General features: G+C 34.0%; 1 protein-coding gene across 2 annotated transcripts in view; it reads left to right on the top strand.

Annotated features, from left to right (window-relative positions):
* The window catches only part of SULF1 (sulfatase 1), a 196,098-nt gene that overhangs the window by 20,770 nt on the left and 156,686 nt on the right, over positions 1–18,642 (top strand). Inside the window, exon 1 of one of the 2 annotated variants that reach the window (XM_031946284.1) lies at positions 10,058–10,593. The exons of the other annotated variant lie outside the window; for it this stretch is intronic. The gene's annotated coding sequence lies outside the window, so the exon portion shown is untranslated. Of the gene's footprint in view, positions 1–10,057; positions 10,594–18,642 lie in introns of those variants that run through there. 2 annotated transcript variants of the gene reach the window in all.

Raw genomic sequence — 18,642 nt, 5'->3', positions numbered from 1 at the left:
GAAGACTTGAGTTCAAATTCAGCCTCACTTTTTACTTATGTGACCCTGAGTACGTCACTTAACTCAATTTGCCTCACTTTGCTCATTTGTAAAATGAGTTAGATAAGGAAATTGCAAATTACTCCAGTATCTTTGCCAAGAAAATCTCAAATGGGATCATAAAGAGTCAGATAAAACTGAAATGACTGAATACCAATATTTCTTAATATAGTATTTGGCATATAGACAATGCTTAATAAAATAGGTTTTATATATTCATACTTTCATGGGCAAAGTACTGGACTTGGAAGCAAAAGATGTAGATCTCCACTTCCTATACATGTGACTATAATAAACTTATTTCTATAAATCTCAGTTATCTTACCTATCAAGTAGAAATGAAAGTATGTATACTACTTGCCTAATAACGGTTTTAAGAAAGCATTTTTCTTTTTATTTTTGTTAAGCACTATATTGAATGTCCCAAAGCTTTGCTTTGTTAAACACCCTGTGGAATACCTCAAAGATTTGCTTTGTTAAGCACCTTATAAAATGTCCCAAAAGTCTTTGGGGAATTTTAAGTTTTAATAGTTTAAAACTGCCTTAGACTTTTGGGACATGCTATAAAAATGAGATCATTTGTTATATTCACAGTCTGCTCACCAGCCTCTTCTATGTCCCCTTGCACCTTAAAGATATTGAATAATTGAATGCTATTACTTATGAACTAAGCATTACCTTATTAATCTTTATCAAATTCCTCTCAAAGATAATGTCACTGACAGTCACTACTTTGCCTGATAATAAAAGCAATCCTAAAATGAAATGGGCTACCTCGTTATTTAGTGAGCTCCTCAACAGTGGAAGTCTCCAATTAGAAGAAGGGTATCCCTGTCAGAGATATCATAGAAGTGATTCAGGGAATATGGAAGGGATTGGTCCTGCATTAGTGTTTCTCAACCAATGACTAACATATACACTGAATAAATGGGGTTTTTTTTAATTGAATTGAAACATGAAAGATGTTTTTCCTTTCTTAAAAATTACAAACTCTCATCTGGCTTCAGTGAATTTATAAAGGCTCTCTCCCATACCTAAAATGCATTCCTGCCTTATCTTCATCTAAAAATGTACTTTCTTTCAGAATCCTTATGTTCCATCAAAGTTCAGATCAGATATCACTTTCTCAGTGCTTCCTTCCAGATTCTTCCTTCCTGAATATGTGCCTACTTTCCTCAAGCTTCCTTAGAGTACTTGGTTTTTGCCCTATTAATCCCTATATTTTATTATAGTTAATTATGTATATATCATTTTTTTCTTCCACTCCAAGAAAATCTAAACTCCTTGAGGGCAAGGAGCAGACATTTTTATTTGTTTGTATCTTCATAGCCTAACGTAGTGCTTTGAATATAATACAAGCTTGATACACTCTAGAATTAAATAGAATAAAAATATTTGTCTTTGAGATGTATTTTTATGCTTATGTTTGAATAGAAACTATTTACATGAGCAAAGGATTCTCTGAAAACCAGATAAAAGAACCACATTGTGAAGCACTAACTCCAGTGATTATCAGGAATGCCTGACTGCTATGGCATGAGACGCTTGACTTGGTATAAGATGAAATATGCCAACTATTAAAAACTAGAACTTAGTGTTGACAAGTTTCCTTTGTCTTGTAAGATAACCCTTTGTTAGCAATGTAAAATGAGGTAAAGCAAACTCATTTATCACAAATTGGACCATATAGTAATGTATATTGAAAAGATGCATAGCAAACGGAAGTGGGGACAGATTCCCATGGAAGATAATTTAATATTAACTAGAAGTAGCTAGAAGTAAATAGCTAATGTGCTAGGAATTTCTAGGAGTGGAGTGGCGAAGTGATTGAAAGAATGATGCAGACTGCATTGTAGCCTGGAGTGTCTTTTTGGTTTTGTTTTTATTTTTTTTTTAATAGCTATTTCAATACTTACAGAAAAATGAAAGGAAAGTAATGAGTTTTCTATGAGTGGAGTTCCAGGAGAGTAATGCTTACAACTTTGAATTCTTAAAAAATAAAAACACTTCCTTATTCTTTCTTGGATTCTGTCCCTCCCTTCCTTATCCCTATGATAATTACCCACCATACTAAACCTAGATTTAAAAAAGGACTGACTTAAGGCTACAGAGGGCAAAGAATACTTAGACAAAGTACGAACAGAATGTTACCATTAGAGTGTACTCTGAAACAGCTGAAAAGAAAGAACAGTGAGGAGAACTGTCAGAAAGAGATGACAATAATGATGGCTCATATCACAGGATCTTAATATTTACAGCTAGAAGAGATCCTGAAGACCATTTAGCCTAGTCTTGTCATTTTACATATGAAGTAACTGATTCCTCAGGGTGCTAAATGATTTTCACAAAAACATGCAGATAAGAAGTCAGAGACAGAATTTTGAACCCACATCCTTTGACTCCAGAATTACTGCTCTTTCTGCATAGGTGATCATATTTGATTCTATTATGAGGAGGATATTATTCCCATTTTATAAATAAGAAAACTAATACTTACATGTTAAGTGACTTATCCAAGGAAGCAGAACTAATATGTGTCAGCAGTGGGTTTTGGACTGAAGTCTTGCTGATTCTAAGTACTCCACCCCATTACAACACAGGACTGACGCCTGGCCTAAAAAGTCAGTATCATATAACAGTGATAGGAGACTTTAATTATCTGAACATATGCTGAGCAAAGTCTCTGCCAAAAGCAGAATAGATAATAACATCTTGACTAGCCTTAATGATAAGGTAGAGGAACAAACAAGGGAAAATTCTATTCTGAATTATGATTTTTACCAACAAGGAGGAATTTGTCACTGGAGTGGAAATGATGGGAATTGTAGTGCTGAAATCATAACTGCAATCTAGAAATAGTGATAAAAGAAATGCCAAGTGTAGTCTGTCACATATCTTCACAAGTTTTATTTATTTTTGCATTTTATTTCATTTTGTTTATTTTATAAACTGATTTCCCTTATAGAATTTTAATTCAGAAAAAAAGAGAGGTAGGATCTTATTTACTAAAATTATAGAAGAGGTCAGTCTAATAAATATAAAAAATTCTCAAGAATGAAATTTTGAAGAAACAAAAACCAAATTCTAGTTAAGAAAAAAAGTATTGTTTAAAATATCAACATGATTAAGTGTACAGAGAACCAATCAGTTAATTTAGAGTTTATTTTGTATTATATTTCTTTTTTATATATCATGATTGACTTTTGTTATTTGGCATTGCCATTTACTAATATTTCATACATACCGATTCACACATATACACCTAGAACCCTCCCTTGTAATAAAAACAACAACAAGAAGTCAAACAAAGCTATTACAGCAATGATGTCTGTTACCATATTCAGCATTCTATAGTCTTCCAAAATCCCCCACTTCTCTTTCAAGAAAGGGAAAACTTTGCAACATCTGTCCTCCCAACTGATTGGTCTTTAAATTTCATCTGAGATTTATTTCCTTTTATTGTTATTTTAATTTAAATGTTCTAGTCATCTTGTTTTATTAGTTATGCTTTCTTCATTCTGTATAATTCATATAAATACAAACATGGGACACAGTCTAAGGATAATGTCAGGAGGCTTGAAGCCCAGCTTGTCTTGGGATTGGTGAGCAAAGATAAAAATAACAAAAAAGATTTTTTAAAAACCTTATGTTGGGCCAACAGTGGGATCAAAGAAAGAATGGGATCATTGCTCTCAGGACTGATGAGATGATATTAATGATTGATAGAGAAGTCAGATTTGTTCACCTTTGATTTTGCTTTTGTTTTCTCTGCCAAGGTAAATGATCTTAGAATTAGTAAAAGATATAGCAAAGATTGATAATAGGAAGGTGCTATCTGAGATAAGTAGGAAGAGAAAGAGACCATCTAGCTGTCCTCAATGATTTTCAGTAACCAAGCCAAATAAATTTCCTTTACTCATTAGAGATCTTTGAAAGATATTGAGATACTCAAGGATTGTAGATGTGCTAACATATTGGGCACAGGTAGCTGTCATCCTAGTTTTCAGAGAAGGGAAGAGAATAACTAATGGTGACCACCAACTATTAGTTGGTAAATTTGTATTCCTTTCTTAACAAAATCTTAGAACAAATAATATTTGCTAGATATATGTTTCACACACACATGTATCCTCTTAGATATTAAATTCCTTAATGAAAAGGACTGAATAACTTTTTTTTTTTTTTACTTTTGTACCTTCAGGTATGGTATATTATCTTGCACACAGTAAATATTTATTGGATTGTATTTTTTATATAAACTATTGCTTTCACATAGGACTATAATTTTACATAGTAGGAATACTACAAATTTTCATATAAAAAAAAGTTTGTTAAAATATCTACAAGTAACATAACGTGTAATTTCTTTAACTTTCCTTAGTTTCTTGAAATCTGTAAAATCACAGTACTCCTACCCCCAATCCTAGGAAAATGTAAGCTCTTACTATATCAGGATATCCAATAAGTTTCGTCCCCAGTAAATACCAGTGCATCTGGAAGCCAATTCCAAATCTACCTTCTACCTAGTGATCTTATCTGTATCAAATACACAAGACACCATTAGAAATCTGAATTGAACTAATCCTTCCTATTAATTTGAATCTACTTAAATCACCCCCCACACCCCAGCTGATTATTTCCTTTCTAAGTACCAAGTATTTGCAATCCTAATCAGGTTACTGCTAAGCATAGACAATTCCCTGTCTCTCATAGGGATGCTCCTCATTAAGAGCATTAATAGGAATTCCTTCCCCTGGAATAGAAATGAGCTGTCATTTTAGCAATGTTGCTGTGTCAGCCTCCCCATTGTCAACCACAACAAATGAGAGAAAATCAATTTATGTTCTAGAATTAGTCAAGTGAGGAATCCTTTGAAGTAGGGAGTAGGGTGGAGGAATAAGGACTGCAGTATTCAGACTAGGGACCTGAGAGCATTGAATGAATGTGCTTGTAGTGTATTGTGAAATATAATGCAGGGTATGTGATGCCATAAGACCCAGAAAAAAATCTAACTGCAAAAGAGAACTATCCATTCCCCAAATGGAAGTTTGATGAGCAACAGATGTGGTTTAAATGGACTCTTGTCCAATAGGACTCAGACTCTACTTTGATTAGTTTGGTTCACAGCACTTAAGAAATGGGAGAGGGTGTGCATGGTGCAGGTTCATTATTCAGGCAGCTTGTGTTTAGATCTGTTTACTTGTTCTACAGAGCTTTAAGTATAAGGTAATATAACAGGCAAATAGGCATTTAATTAAGGCCTTTTAATGGTACTGAGACCTGAGTAAAGCTGTACTGACCCAATTTAAATGTTTATTTTGTAATCCTCACATCATTATCACTTTGCAGCCTATAGATAAAACAGCAACAAAAATAAAGTCTATTTAGAGAGCTTTTAATGCTTATTGAGGAGGCAGGGAGGATTGCCTTTAGAATCAGGACTTGTATATTAATCCTACCTTGTCTGATGCATATTGCCTGGATGCCTCTGGACAAGTCACTTAACCTGCCACTGCCCCAAAGCCTCCATCTAAGATTTTAAGTTACAGATCTCCTTGCTGAATGTGATCTAGAACAATGAAATTGATAGTCCAGTTTTTCTTAGACATCCTCCACCTCCACCAAAAAAAAAAAAAAAAAAAAAAAGTTACTAAGTACTTTATATAGTTTATCTAACTAAAGCCTCTCAGCAATCCTATGAAGTAGATATTATACTTGGTTTTAAAGAGATGAAAACTAAAGCTTAGAAAAGTCAAAGAGCTTTTTTATAGCTGCCCTGCTATGTCATATTCAAACCTGTTCCCCTGGATTCTAAGTCCATTATCTACCCCATCCAGTATCAGAGGGTCTGGTAGCTAACAAATCAGACTAGTATATACTGCATTCAAGACTCTTCAACCTCTGTGACTTGGTTACTTCATAAACAAAAGGAAAATGAAAATATTTGGGAGAAAATGAAAATTATTGAATTTTTGGAAATTATTAAGTGATATTATGCATTCTATGTATTTTGTAGAAAATTCATTTAGAACCTAAAGACTAGTGCAAACATGAATGACCTTCCCATAGTAAATTTCATGAAGAGGAAAAAAAATTGATATCTCTAGTTTTTTTGTAATAGATAATTTTAAAAGACGACTAGAAGGCTTCATATTAGAAAAATGATTATTATGCAATGATTTCTTGTCTAGGAAGGAGAAATATTTGTATATTCACTTTACCAAATGAATACAATTAAGAAAGGTTTGCATGATAGTTCTAGAAGAAATCCCAGTAGATCATTGTTTTTATCTTTTGGCCTGTAGGCAGGACTGCACTGGAGCCATGCTAACCAAGTTAAGCCATGCCAGTAATATAGCTTTGCTCTTCTAAAAGATCTCCAGGTGGAAATTATATTTTAAAAATTAAGCACAGAAGGAAAAATCCCAGGCAGCCTGAAACTAAAGTACATCAATTCCCATGGACTCAATATCTTTGCATTGTAATTCCTACAGTTCAAATAAAGTCCCATTATTTTATTTTGCACTACATATTACCATTGTGCTGAACCCAATTAGACATTATTTTATATATAATTATATCTTTGAATAGTTTAAATTCAAATAATGAAGTCACTTTACACTGAGCTATATTTGTAAATATTTTGATGTATAATGAAGGCTACATAAGTCATGAATTGTTTATTCCATATTTTTGTCAGATTTTTTTCTTAGTTTTGTACTGTATTTTCTATTTTGTTACAACATTATCCTAGATGTGTAAGGAGAAACCAGAGGGACTTAAAATCTTTCTTAAACCTAAAATAATGCTTTTCCCATTCATATAGCCTTTCATAAACTACTATACATATGCTAACCCAAATAAGAAAGGCAAAGTTCATATGAAGAAGTATTTTTGAGTGAACTAATTTATTCATCCATTCAACAAGTATTTAGCATACTAGGTCAGGTCTTGTGCTAGTTGATAGGAGTACAGAGACAAAAACAAAATTGTCCCTGACTTCAAGAAACTTACATTCTATTTTGGCAGAGTAACATATACCTAAAAGTATAAATAGAAAATATTTGTTAAATACACAAAATATGTAAGCTATGCTGTTCCAATGAGAAGGAGTATATAAGGCAGCACAGTGATAGGCTTCTAGCCAGAAGTTTAGGTTTGAATCTTACCTCTGCCACTTACTAGTAATGTAACTCTTGAGAAACCCCTCAGTCTCTTCATGCCTAAAGAAATTCCCCAAGTCTTATCTTGTGACTCATAGATAAGTTTCATCTGTGAGAGTTTTAATCTTGAGAATTCCCACACTGGGAATCCCACACTCAAATTCTTCATTTATTCTCAGATCAGTTACTGGAATGAAAGAAGTGATTTGTGGAAAAAAAATATCTCACTTCACACTGCATCCTACTTAACCTTTCACCTACCTTTGCTTGAATTAGGAAAAGAAGCATTTAAATTGTCCACATATATATGTATGTATATATGCAGTCTTTATTCAGCTTCAACTTGACTTAAAGCAAAAATTGTTTTATTTCCTACCCCACAACATAAAGCCAGAAAATGTTAGATCTTCCCATATATAAAAACTATTATTTAAAACCTTGAACTCTTAGAAAACACTGGTGACATGTTTGACTGGAACACATGACCATGAGATCAGATCATTAAATAGATAATTTTCATCTCTTAGTGGATGAGAAAATGTGGAATATAGAGGTAGATGGCATGGGCATAATTAAGGTCCACTGAGCAGATCAACCAAGATATTAGTCATGGTTCTGTTATAAGTTAATTTAATAGGTCTCATTATTATGTGTATTGGGGTGTGTCAAAAGGGTAGTAAATCTTATTCTAGTTCTACTTGACAATACCGTGTGATCCCTTAACAAGTTGGGCCTTAGTTTTCTCACATGTGAAATGAAGGTTTTGGACTAGAAGATCTTTAAACTATATTCCAACATTAAACTATATTTCAACATTCTCATGACCTTGATTCAAGCTTTAGGAACATGCAATGATTCTTGGGAGTTCATAGACAAATTTTCATTATCTAAATCATTATCATCATCATCATCACTACTATTATTACATTAACATGTCAAGCACTTATCCATGTAGCTTATAATGTTAATGTTCTCTAAGATTCAGGGAGGTTAAATAACTTGACAGTGATCATATAGAACGGAGTTTCTTAAGCTTTTTCTACTCACAACCTTTTTTTGCTCAAGACATTTTTATACAACCTAGTCTGGAATCTGAGCCAAGATGTTTCTGGCAGAGTTCATGTATGTACAATGCAAAATAGGTACATTCTATGTTTAGAACCAAAGCTTCAGGGAAGTCATGGGATGCAACATGGACAAATGCTGTCAGAAACACTTAGGAGTCCTTTTTGTGCTTGATTCTGAATTAATTTTTTGTCACTGCATTCAAAAACTTTACTGTTGCCAAAATTTTTTTTTGAAATCCTCACATTCAGCTACATGACTTTGTATGGGGTCATGACCCACAATTTAAGGTATTTTGATATAGACAATGTCAAAAGCAGAATTTAAGCACAGCTCTATTATACCTAGCTCTTGGTCTATTGTGCCACATGATTTCTTGTTATAATCATATTATTGGTTATCAATTGTTATTTTTCAGTACCTGAGGAGCACATTGTATGTGACCTATAGGAAAATAAGATAACAAAAATCACAATTTACTGTTATTATCATTATCTTTCATATCATGATGCTAATGATGATAATAGCTAATATTTATATAATAATTCAGGGTTATAAAGTGCTCATTACTACAAAGTAATGCCATACTTTATCTCATTAATTCTAGTAACAAATCAATGGGTTAGTAAATGCAGATATTATTATTCCTTGTCCTAATACAGACTTAGAAAAGATCAAAAATACCAATAGTCCAGTACATAGAAACATGAAGCAGATAAGACAGTAAAACAAGTCATTTTTATTGATATGGCAAGCTCACACTAAGAAAAGCAATCAGGGAAGATGGTAGAAGCAGGTGATAATCACCAGGGACCCAGGTAAAATTGGTTGAGCCCAACTAGGACCACAGAGAAAATGTGGCACCCCCCCAAACCAGAAAAATCTGGTAGGTTTTTAACAAATTTCTTGTCGACCTAGCAGGACTAGGTATAGGGTAAGGGAGCAAGGAATCTATTCCTGGGAAGCGGTGCTAATTCAAACCAGCCAAGGGAGAGGAAAGACTTCTGTGTGCACTAATTGAAATTCAGACACTTCAGTGGTAGAAAAGGGGACATCCGTGATGGTCCTACCTGTGACCCAAGTTTTTTACAACTTTCCTGAAGATTTTTTAGGATAACAATGGAGTCTATGGGGCCATTATATTCCTATTTTTAAAATGGGGGAAATGATGTTCTGAAGGATTAAAGTGATTTATCCAAAATGAAAGACAAAGTGTGGTGTGGTAGAGTGGGTTCAAGTTCTCATCTCTGACATATACTGGCAATGAGAGCCTGGACAAGTTGCAGAGCAGGTGCTGACCTGCTTTAAAAGAGGGAATTTCCTAAGGAAATTCCCTATACTAGGAAAATCACAGGGCCAGTCCCTATTCCCTGTTTCACACAGCTACCAAGTTGTAGAGGTGATCCCAAGTCATTTGAGCCAAAGTCCTTCCCAATATATTCTATCCCATGTACTCCTCATAACAAAGCACCTTAGTGGTAAGGTCCTTAAAAGAGACAGGTAGTATCATGATGCAGAAACTCACTGGCAACCAACAATAGGAAAATGAGGAGTCCAGAATCAGAAAACTAGGAGCAGCACCTGGTCTAAGAAACAACTGTTATTTACTAAGCACTTGGTCCCTGCAGCCCCCAAAGACCGCATCCTCGTCATCTCCATCCTGCCACAGACAGCTACTGTGCTGTGCCCACATGGAGCCGGGAACCACATGCACGGAATCCTTGCCCGAGGCAGCTTGCCCTCACAATGAGAGCCTGTGGCTTTCTTCACCTCATTGGACTCTGCCAGCTGTAGCTCCCTGTTTGTTTAGAGAGCTTTGCCTGCACATATTGAATTGCTCTTTTCCCTCATCCAGTCAGTTTAAGCAGTGTCCCTAAATTCACCCTCAGTGTAACTCCTGTTTCTGCTCCTCCTCTTCTTGGAACTGTTCTTTTGTTTGTCTGGCAGCCCTGGTTGTATGGGGGTGTATGATGATAATAATACCCCAGTGCTTATGTAACCCTCTCATCTTGCAAGCACTTGACAAAACCTTCACTAATGAAGCTCCTGTATCCTGTGGCCTGTATCGGATGGTAGCCCTTCCCCCCTTGACAGATAGGAAAACTGAGGCTGAGAGGTTGAGGAATTTGGCAGAGACCACTGGCTAGCTCAACAGCAGAATTGAGAGTTTCCCCTGCTCCGGAGGGTAGCCTCCTGAGGTCAAAAGAGATAAGAAACAATGAGTTTTGGGAAGGAAAGCCTATTGTCACTACATCTCTGTTATTCTACAAACTTCTGAATTTCAGGACATATTTCCTAGAGAATATCTGGAAGGCAACCTTTGTGAGTAAGTATGAGCCTCTGACTTTAATTCTGAGGGGAGGGGAGGGAGTTCGTGGACTTCTTAAATGTTTTTTTCACTACCTTGCACATTTTATAATTTTAAAATTATTGGGGCTATTTTCCCTTCTCCAAATTCTTGGGTGATGAAAAAATGCTTTCCTGTCCAAAATCCTCCACCCAACTTAGTCTCCCCTAACAAAAATAGGAAGGAAAAATTTTTCTTTTAGACAATTAACTTAATTATCTACCATTCCTCTCTCCAGATGTCCTAGACCTGGTCACTTTCACAATCTCTCTGTATCTCTCTTTGTCTCTCTGTCTGTGTCTCTGTCCCTCTGTCTCTTTCTCTGTCTCTGTCTCTCTCTCTCTGTGTCTGTCTCTCTTTCTCGGTCTCTCTGTCTTTGTCTTTCTGATTCTCTCTGTGTCTCTGCCTCTGTCTCTATCTCTATCTCTCTTTGTCTCTGTCTCTGTTTGTCTGTCTCTCTCCCTTTGTCTCTATCTGCCTGTCTGGCTCTATTTATTTCTCTATCAGCCAGTCTCTTCTTCCCTCTCCTTGAAACTTTAAGCCTGATTTGTTAGGCAAAAAGTAGCAAACATTGATCTTCAGAATCTCTGCCTCCACTGCTTATCATTTCAATAAGTAAACAGCTGTTGAAGGTTGCTTTTCACACCAGATTATATCCTATTTCTCAGTATGTGCATATAGCTTGCACTGACTTGTATAAACGGAGTAGGACTACATAGTGGAAATGTGAATTTCTATTACATTTTTGACAGTCCTAGGAGGGAAGAAATAGAATCCTAACTTTTTAAGCATTGGCAAAAATCCAAAGTGTCATTATCAGTGTGCTATTTTTTCAAAGAATGCTAAATTAATATAAATTAGTTCTCTATTATTTGATATTATGTGAAGTTGTAGCCTTTCAACAAAAGGTAATTTTTTGGAAGCAGAAGAATAACACTGAGCAAAATGCAGTTTCTGAAGAGCTTATGAAGTATTATTTACTAAAGAACCAATAGATTATGTGTTATTGTGTCTCTTATTATTTTATTCATCCTTTTTCAGAGGTGATTGCCTCAAGATACAGAATGAGACATGTAGGCTGGTGCAAGGCCAATGAGGGAATTTGCTTTGCTTGACTATATGTACTTGTTATGATAAGTTTCTCTTTCTTTTTTTCATTTTCAGCTGGAGGTGAAAGCATAAAAGAGAAAAACAAATGTTTGTTAACTGAAACAATTGCTTTAAAAAGTCCTTTCTGATATAGAACTGTGTATTTATAAAGATATTATGAATATATAGATTTAGATTTAGGAATGTTATTTCAATTTTGATCTTAAAATTGATTCTGCCCTCTTACTACAATTTTGCCATCACAACAGAATCAGATGGGGATCTACAGAGGATTAATGGAAATTTGGTTCTTTTTGTTTGTTTCCTGGATTGCAATGGCCAAAGTATAAAGTACCTAGTCTACTAGTGATGATAAAGGAAAAAAAGATCTTTTTCCACATCTAAATAGATTTGTTAATTTACATACTTATTTTTTAAACTCCTCCTTAAATCTCATCTTGCCATAAAAGACTGACCTGGGTTCTCTAAAGTTTAACTAAAGAGACTGAATTCTAGAAGGTCTAATTAAGTTATAAAGATTTTAATTCTAAGATCTTATTTTTGTTGTCAGAGGTTCAACTATGTTCTTTGTAGAGGCTCATCTCTAGAAGCTTGGCCACAGGTGATTGGTGTGTGTGTGTGTGTGTGTGTGTGTGTGTGTATGTGTGTGCATGTGTGTGTGTGTGTGTGTGTGTGCATGCACATGCTCAGGATAATCTTTTGCATAATCTATGCTTATTCAGAGATACTTTCATCAATAAAATCATGGATGTTTGGAAGTAGTGAAGTGGTATATATAATTATATGCCTTAGTATTTCACAGTCTATTCAGTTTTCCGGCATAAATAATGGGCTTAAGTAAAGTAAATGAAAGCAAAATATGTCTAGAAAATATGGGACAAATTCTAACCCCTAAATTAGAAGAAAAAGTAAGATGTGCCTCCTCAGATTGTTTTCACATGTTGCTTTATTAGATAAAAATTAATCATTGCATAGCCAAGCTTCTAATGATAAAATAAGTTCATGTGATATAAAAATTCAGTAATAAATGTGGTAGTACAAATAATTTTATTGAATTGAGTAGAGAATCAACATCCAATTTGTGAAGGCAGTGGAAGCATAAGAATATTGTCCATTGTTGTATATTTTGTGACTGGCATTTCTAATTGAGATTTTATATGGCTGAATTTGCATTTTCTTTGCACCTAGGTTAAAAAAAAATGGATGTTACAGCTAATGTTCAAACTTTAGCTAATGTGGTTGATACCAATATTAGATATAATTTTAACATCAGATTTAAAGACCTGGCTAATATTCGACTTTCAGTGAGACAAAGTTTTCTCATTACTTACTTTTCAGCATGTATACATAATGTTAACAATTGTTGCTTTTTAATTGTTCTGAGATAGGGACAAAAATGTTTCACTTTTCTATTTGTTCTCCCCAGATTTAATATTAGTCATGCATCAGAGTTCCTTGTGATCAAATAGTGATATTTATCAGTGTTTGAAATATGTGATATAGTGAAAATGGGAAGAAGTGTGAAGAAAGGAAAAGCTATTTCTTTGGACTGCCAAATGATTTTATTTGAATTTTGAGTAGGAGAATAATAACTATTGAAACTGATCATAAGGATTAATAGTCCAGTAACACTTTCATTCTGTGATCACTGTACTCTAATCATTTACATGCTTCTGTTGGTTGATTAGATTGTATTATTTTTTTAAAAGATTCACATTTAGCAGGAAGAACAACTTTGCCAAAGGTCAGGTACACTTTCAGACAGGTTGAGTTTTGGCTTTTACAAGTTAAATGAGAAAAAGTTCTGATTAATTTTTTTAAACTACTACTCCTACTGAATGAAACTAAAAGACAAGGGACAGTGGGATTCATGGTCAGTTTCATGATCTTTTCATGATCAAACAACCAGTAATCAATGCAAAGTAGTTTGGAGAGGAGGACACTACAGATGGTGTCCTCTAGGACAGAAGAGGAATCAGTTAGTAATTATTAGTGCCACTTGATCAGGAGATCCAGCTTAAAATGAAGGTATAAAGATAGATAATGTCTTGCCCAGAAATTCTTATAACTACCAATTGAGTTTGATCTCTTTCTGCCCATCATAATTCCAGTCACTGCCTATTGCCAAACCAGTATTAGTGACAAAATTCTTAGCATCTTCAATGGTATTTAATTTGTGTTGAAGACAATAGCCAACCCTTTTTAAAAATCACTTTAGTTTTTTTTTGTACATTTTATCCTTTCCAACCTTAGCAATGCCTCCATCATATTTGCTGGGTTTTAGAGCTATACCTTGCTTGAAAACTAAACAGCATATGCTATTTACCTTCTTGGCAAAAGAAGTTTAACCCAAGACCATATAGGAAATCACAAAGTCCTGTGATATTTCTTTCTACAAGGTAATCCATGCCCACTGAGCTCTGAGAAGCTGGTTTAGGAAGTTACCCATGCCATATCCTTTCAGTATAAAGAATAGTTATCACTACTTAGAAAGTTAGGAATTGAATAGGATTGAACAATATTTCTATTACTGTGTACAGCATTCTCCTATTTCTATTCACTTCACCATGCAAGTCTCTCCAGGTTTCTGAAATCATTCCATTTGTCATTTCTTATAATTCTTATAATATTCCATTATAATCTTAACACAGCTTATTTAGCCACTCCCCAATTGATGGGCGTCCCTTTGATTTCCAATTCTTAGACACCACAAAAAGAGCTACTATAAATATTTTTATACAAATAGATTATTTTTACTTTTTTATGTCTGGGATATAGACCTATTCAGTAGCATTGTTGGATTAAAGGGCATACACAATTTTATAGCCCTTTGAACAGTTTCAAAATGCTCTCCAAAATTGTTGTATCACTTCAAAACTCCAACAGTGCATTAGTGTCCAAGTTTTCCCACATCCCCTCCAATATCCAACATGTTCCTTCTTTGTTGTCTTAGCCACTGTGATAGGTATGAAGTGATAACTCGGAATTGTTTTACTTTGTATTTCTTTAATCAATAATTATTTAGAGCATTCTCTCATATGACAATAGATAGCTTTGATTTTTTCTATCTGAAAACTGCCTGTTCATATCCTTTGACCAATTATGAATCGAGGAATATGTAATTGTTTAGAGGCAGTGTGGTATAATAGATACCATAGTTGGCCTCTGGTCAGGAAGATCAGAGTTCAAATCTCGCTCCTTAAACTTATTAGCTGTGTTACTCAAAGCAAATCAGGCAATTTCCCAGATCTTTACTACTAAGGAAATCATGGATAGATTGCAATATTGGAAGGACTATGGGAGCTCCCAACATTGATGAAATTACAGCTCCATGTGTCAGTATATATTTCAATATTAATTAATTCAATTTTGAATAAGAAGTAGGATGTATTGGGGAATGTTTCCTGTTATCATTTTTATATATGAAACTTATACTGAACTTCTACATGCATCCCCATTCTCCATATGAGCTTCTTGCTAGATTTTTTTTTTAGAACCCTGACTTTACAATTATTGCTTTAAGACAACCTTTTCATGATGAGTTACAGCAAGGTGCTATCTATGCCACTGGGCTTACTCACTCTGTGAGATAGAAATGGCGATGTTATAAATGTATGATCCCCCAGATACCTGATTCCCAAGGATAGTTTCTTTATGTTAGATTTCCATGTTCCCTGAAAATCTGAAAATATTCTGACTTTCGCTTAGGTTTGGCTTTCTGTTCACATGTTTTCTGCTTTCATGTCACTGTGGGTGAAGTAATGGTCCCACATGTATTCATCACTCACAATGGTATGATTTGTGTAGTTCAGAGAAACTTCCTTAATGAGAACATTGTGGACCTTCCAACATCTCCCAAAGGGGAAACAGTTTCTGAATTGATTTGAATTTTCCTTGGGGAGGAAAAGGGAGAATAAAGCAAGTTTCAATAATAAGGCCAAGACCAGCCTTAGAATTGAGTTTAAGGCTAAGTGTATAAGACAGTAAAATAAATATTTATTCTACATGGGTCTTTCTAAATATTTACAAGGATCCTGTACTCAAAATTGCTTCCTAACACTGTTCTAAAATATCTGTTACTGTTTTAGTCTCTCTATGTTAGTGTTTTACATCAAGAGTTACAATTTCAATAATGTTTCCCAGGAATTTCTAGTATGTTCATATAGTTTGAGACCCAAAAAATGAAGCTCAACTTCTAAGCAACTAAAGAAGTCAAGAGAGTTAAGAATAAGTCATTTAAGCTGATCTAAACCATCAATAGACAAGGATCAAGTGCTAGATGTAAAGACTTTACTGATCTAAAGATAAGGTAAGATAGAGTCAAATTTTCCAGTTATGGCTTCTAAATTCTTCAGCTGAAGTTGTCAGATGGTGATATTTAAGACTTGATGGTCCATGTGCATCAAATGATAAACATTTTAGTTATATTTTTATTTTGAAATAAAATTTTTAATTCTGTTTCTACTTTGTTTTAGGGATAAAAATAAGGCAGTACACTAATTGATTTAGTTTGGTTCTTGGAGATATTCTTAAATTCTAATCCTATTAAATAATATAATGACAGAGTTGAGATGAGACTTTTGAGACCATCTTCTCAATTTGAGACTGGATAAAGATCTCCTCTAAAATATGCCAGAAATGCCCAGCCTTTGCTTAAAGACCTCCATTGATGAGGACAGACTCTATGTAGTTTAGTGGATAGAGGGCTACACTTACACTCAGAGAGTCCTAAGTTCATATTCTGACTTACTTGTTGAGTGACACTGGACAAGTCACTTAAACTCATTTATAAAATGGAGATAATAACAATGCCTACTTAAAAGCATTGTTACGAGAATAACATTTACTATTTTTATAAATAATATAAATTTAAAAGTATAATGCTTTAAAAATACTAGGTACTGCTATTACTATACACCAAGGTAAGACATTCTATTTTTTGTACAACTTTGATTATTAGGAGATTCTTCCATTTATGGAGGTATAACTACCTCCTTGCAATTTCCAACCATTGTTTCAAGTCTATCTTATGAAGCCAAGTAAAACAATTCTTATCCTTTTTCCATGAGCTAACTCTTCAAATTCTTAAAGACACTTATCATGCTCTTTCCCCAAAACTTCCTTTTTTCATGCTAAAAAGTCTCAGTTTCTTCATCCAATCCATATATGGCATTTAAAAAAATCTTCTTTCTGTCCTGGCTGTTCTCTTCCAGACTCCTCTGGTTTGTTAATGCTTTTCCTAAAATTTGGTGTCCAGAAATGAACATAAAGATCCAAATGTGTTGTAATCTGACCAAGCCAGATTTCAGCAGTACTACCAGTATTCATCTCTGGATAATACATGTCTAAATGCAGTTTAAATTTCCATTTAGTTTTGTTATTGTTGCCATGATACCCTATTAAACCACACTGGGTGAATTTGTGGTCCGTGAAAACACTCAGATTTTTTTTACATGAGTTGTTACATAGATTTGCACTTGAATAGTGCATTTTTAAGTCCAAGTATAGAACTAAATTTATTACTATCAAATTTATATGATTGGATTCAGCCTCTGATAATCTTTATTGGAAACCACTTTTGTCATCCAACATGTTAGCTATTCTTTCAGGTTTGTGTCTTCCAAAAACATTTAATAAGCATGTCATACATGTGTTCTTAGTTATTGATTAAAATGTTGAACAAAACAGCACCATGGACAGAGCCCTGTGGCATTCCACCATGCACTTCTTTCCAGGTTGACATCAATCCATAAACCACCATTGTTTTGGAAAGATTGTTCCACCAGTTTTTAAATACCTAACAGTATTGTCACCTAATCCATTTACACACATAAATATCTTCTACATTTGCAGGCACACATACACACACACACGTGTGTGTATTGCATGGTGCCTAGACATTATGTATACATGTGTGTCTTCATCTTCAAGTCTGGCAACCTTATTTTTTAAAAAAAAAAAAAAAAAAGAATATGATGTGACTTATTCTTTTCAACTCATATAGACTCATCAGTGACCTGAACATCTCTTTCTAAGTATACATAAGCCATAAATTTAATAATATATAGTAAGATTATTAAGGAATTTGGATTTTGTGATTTGAATTCATTTACACAATTAGATATTCTATTGGTATCTCCTCCTTATATTGATTTCAATTTCTTTTCCCCCCTAAACATCCTTGGTGACTAGATAGCACAATATATAGAGTTCTGAGACAAGAATCAGGAAGACGTGAATCCAAATTCAATCTTATATGTTTAGTAGACTAGTAGTAGACTCTGGCTGCATCAGTTTCCTCAAAAACAAAGGAAGGGTAATAATAACAGAGTTGTAAGGACCAACTGAGATAATAGCTGCACAGCACTCAGCACAGTGCTTGACATATAACAAGTATTTAATAAACACTTATTCTTTTCCCTTCTTTCTCCTTCAATTTGAAGATCTTTTTTTTTTTTCTTGGTAAGAAAATAAAACAAATAAAAATTGAATAATTTTGCTCTAATTTTTTATAATATTTATTACTACATCATACTTTTCACTCTCAGTAATAGCATTCTCTCTTCTTTAATCTTTCTCTTGCCTCCATGTCCAACAAAAGTTTTGTTTTTAAAGTTTTTTCTTGTCTCTAGCATAGTTCATTAGATTAATTCTGAATTTTTACATGACTGAGTTTATTCTTATAGGACCTCAATTACTAGCCCTCTTTTCCATTTTCTAAATATATATATTTTTTAAAAATCTAAATTAAAACAAAAATTTTCTTGAACTCTTCTCTTTTCTTTCTTACCACAATTATTTATGCTTTTATCAGTTTCATCTTTGAGAATGGACTAACTTCCCTTCTGGACTTTTAGGCCTCCTTCATATCATTTTCGAATTGTTTGAAATCTGATATCAAAACTTATAATGTACATA

The sequence above is a fragment of the Sarcophilus harrisii genome, chromosome 1 (genome assembly GCF_902635505.1).
Source record: "Sarcophilus harrisii chromosome 1, mSarHar1.11, whole genome shotgun sequence".
NCBI classification, from domain to species: Eukaryota; Metazoa; Chordata; class Mammalia; order Dasyuromorphia; family Dasyuridae; genus Sarcophilus; species Sarcophilus harrisii.
This window is presented reverse-complemented; position numbering and strand designations above follow the sequence as displayed.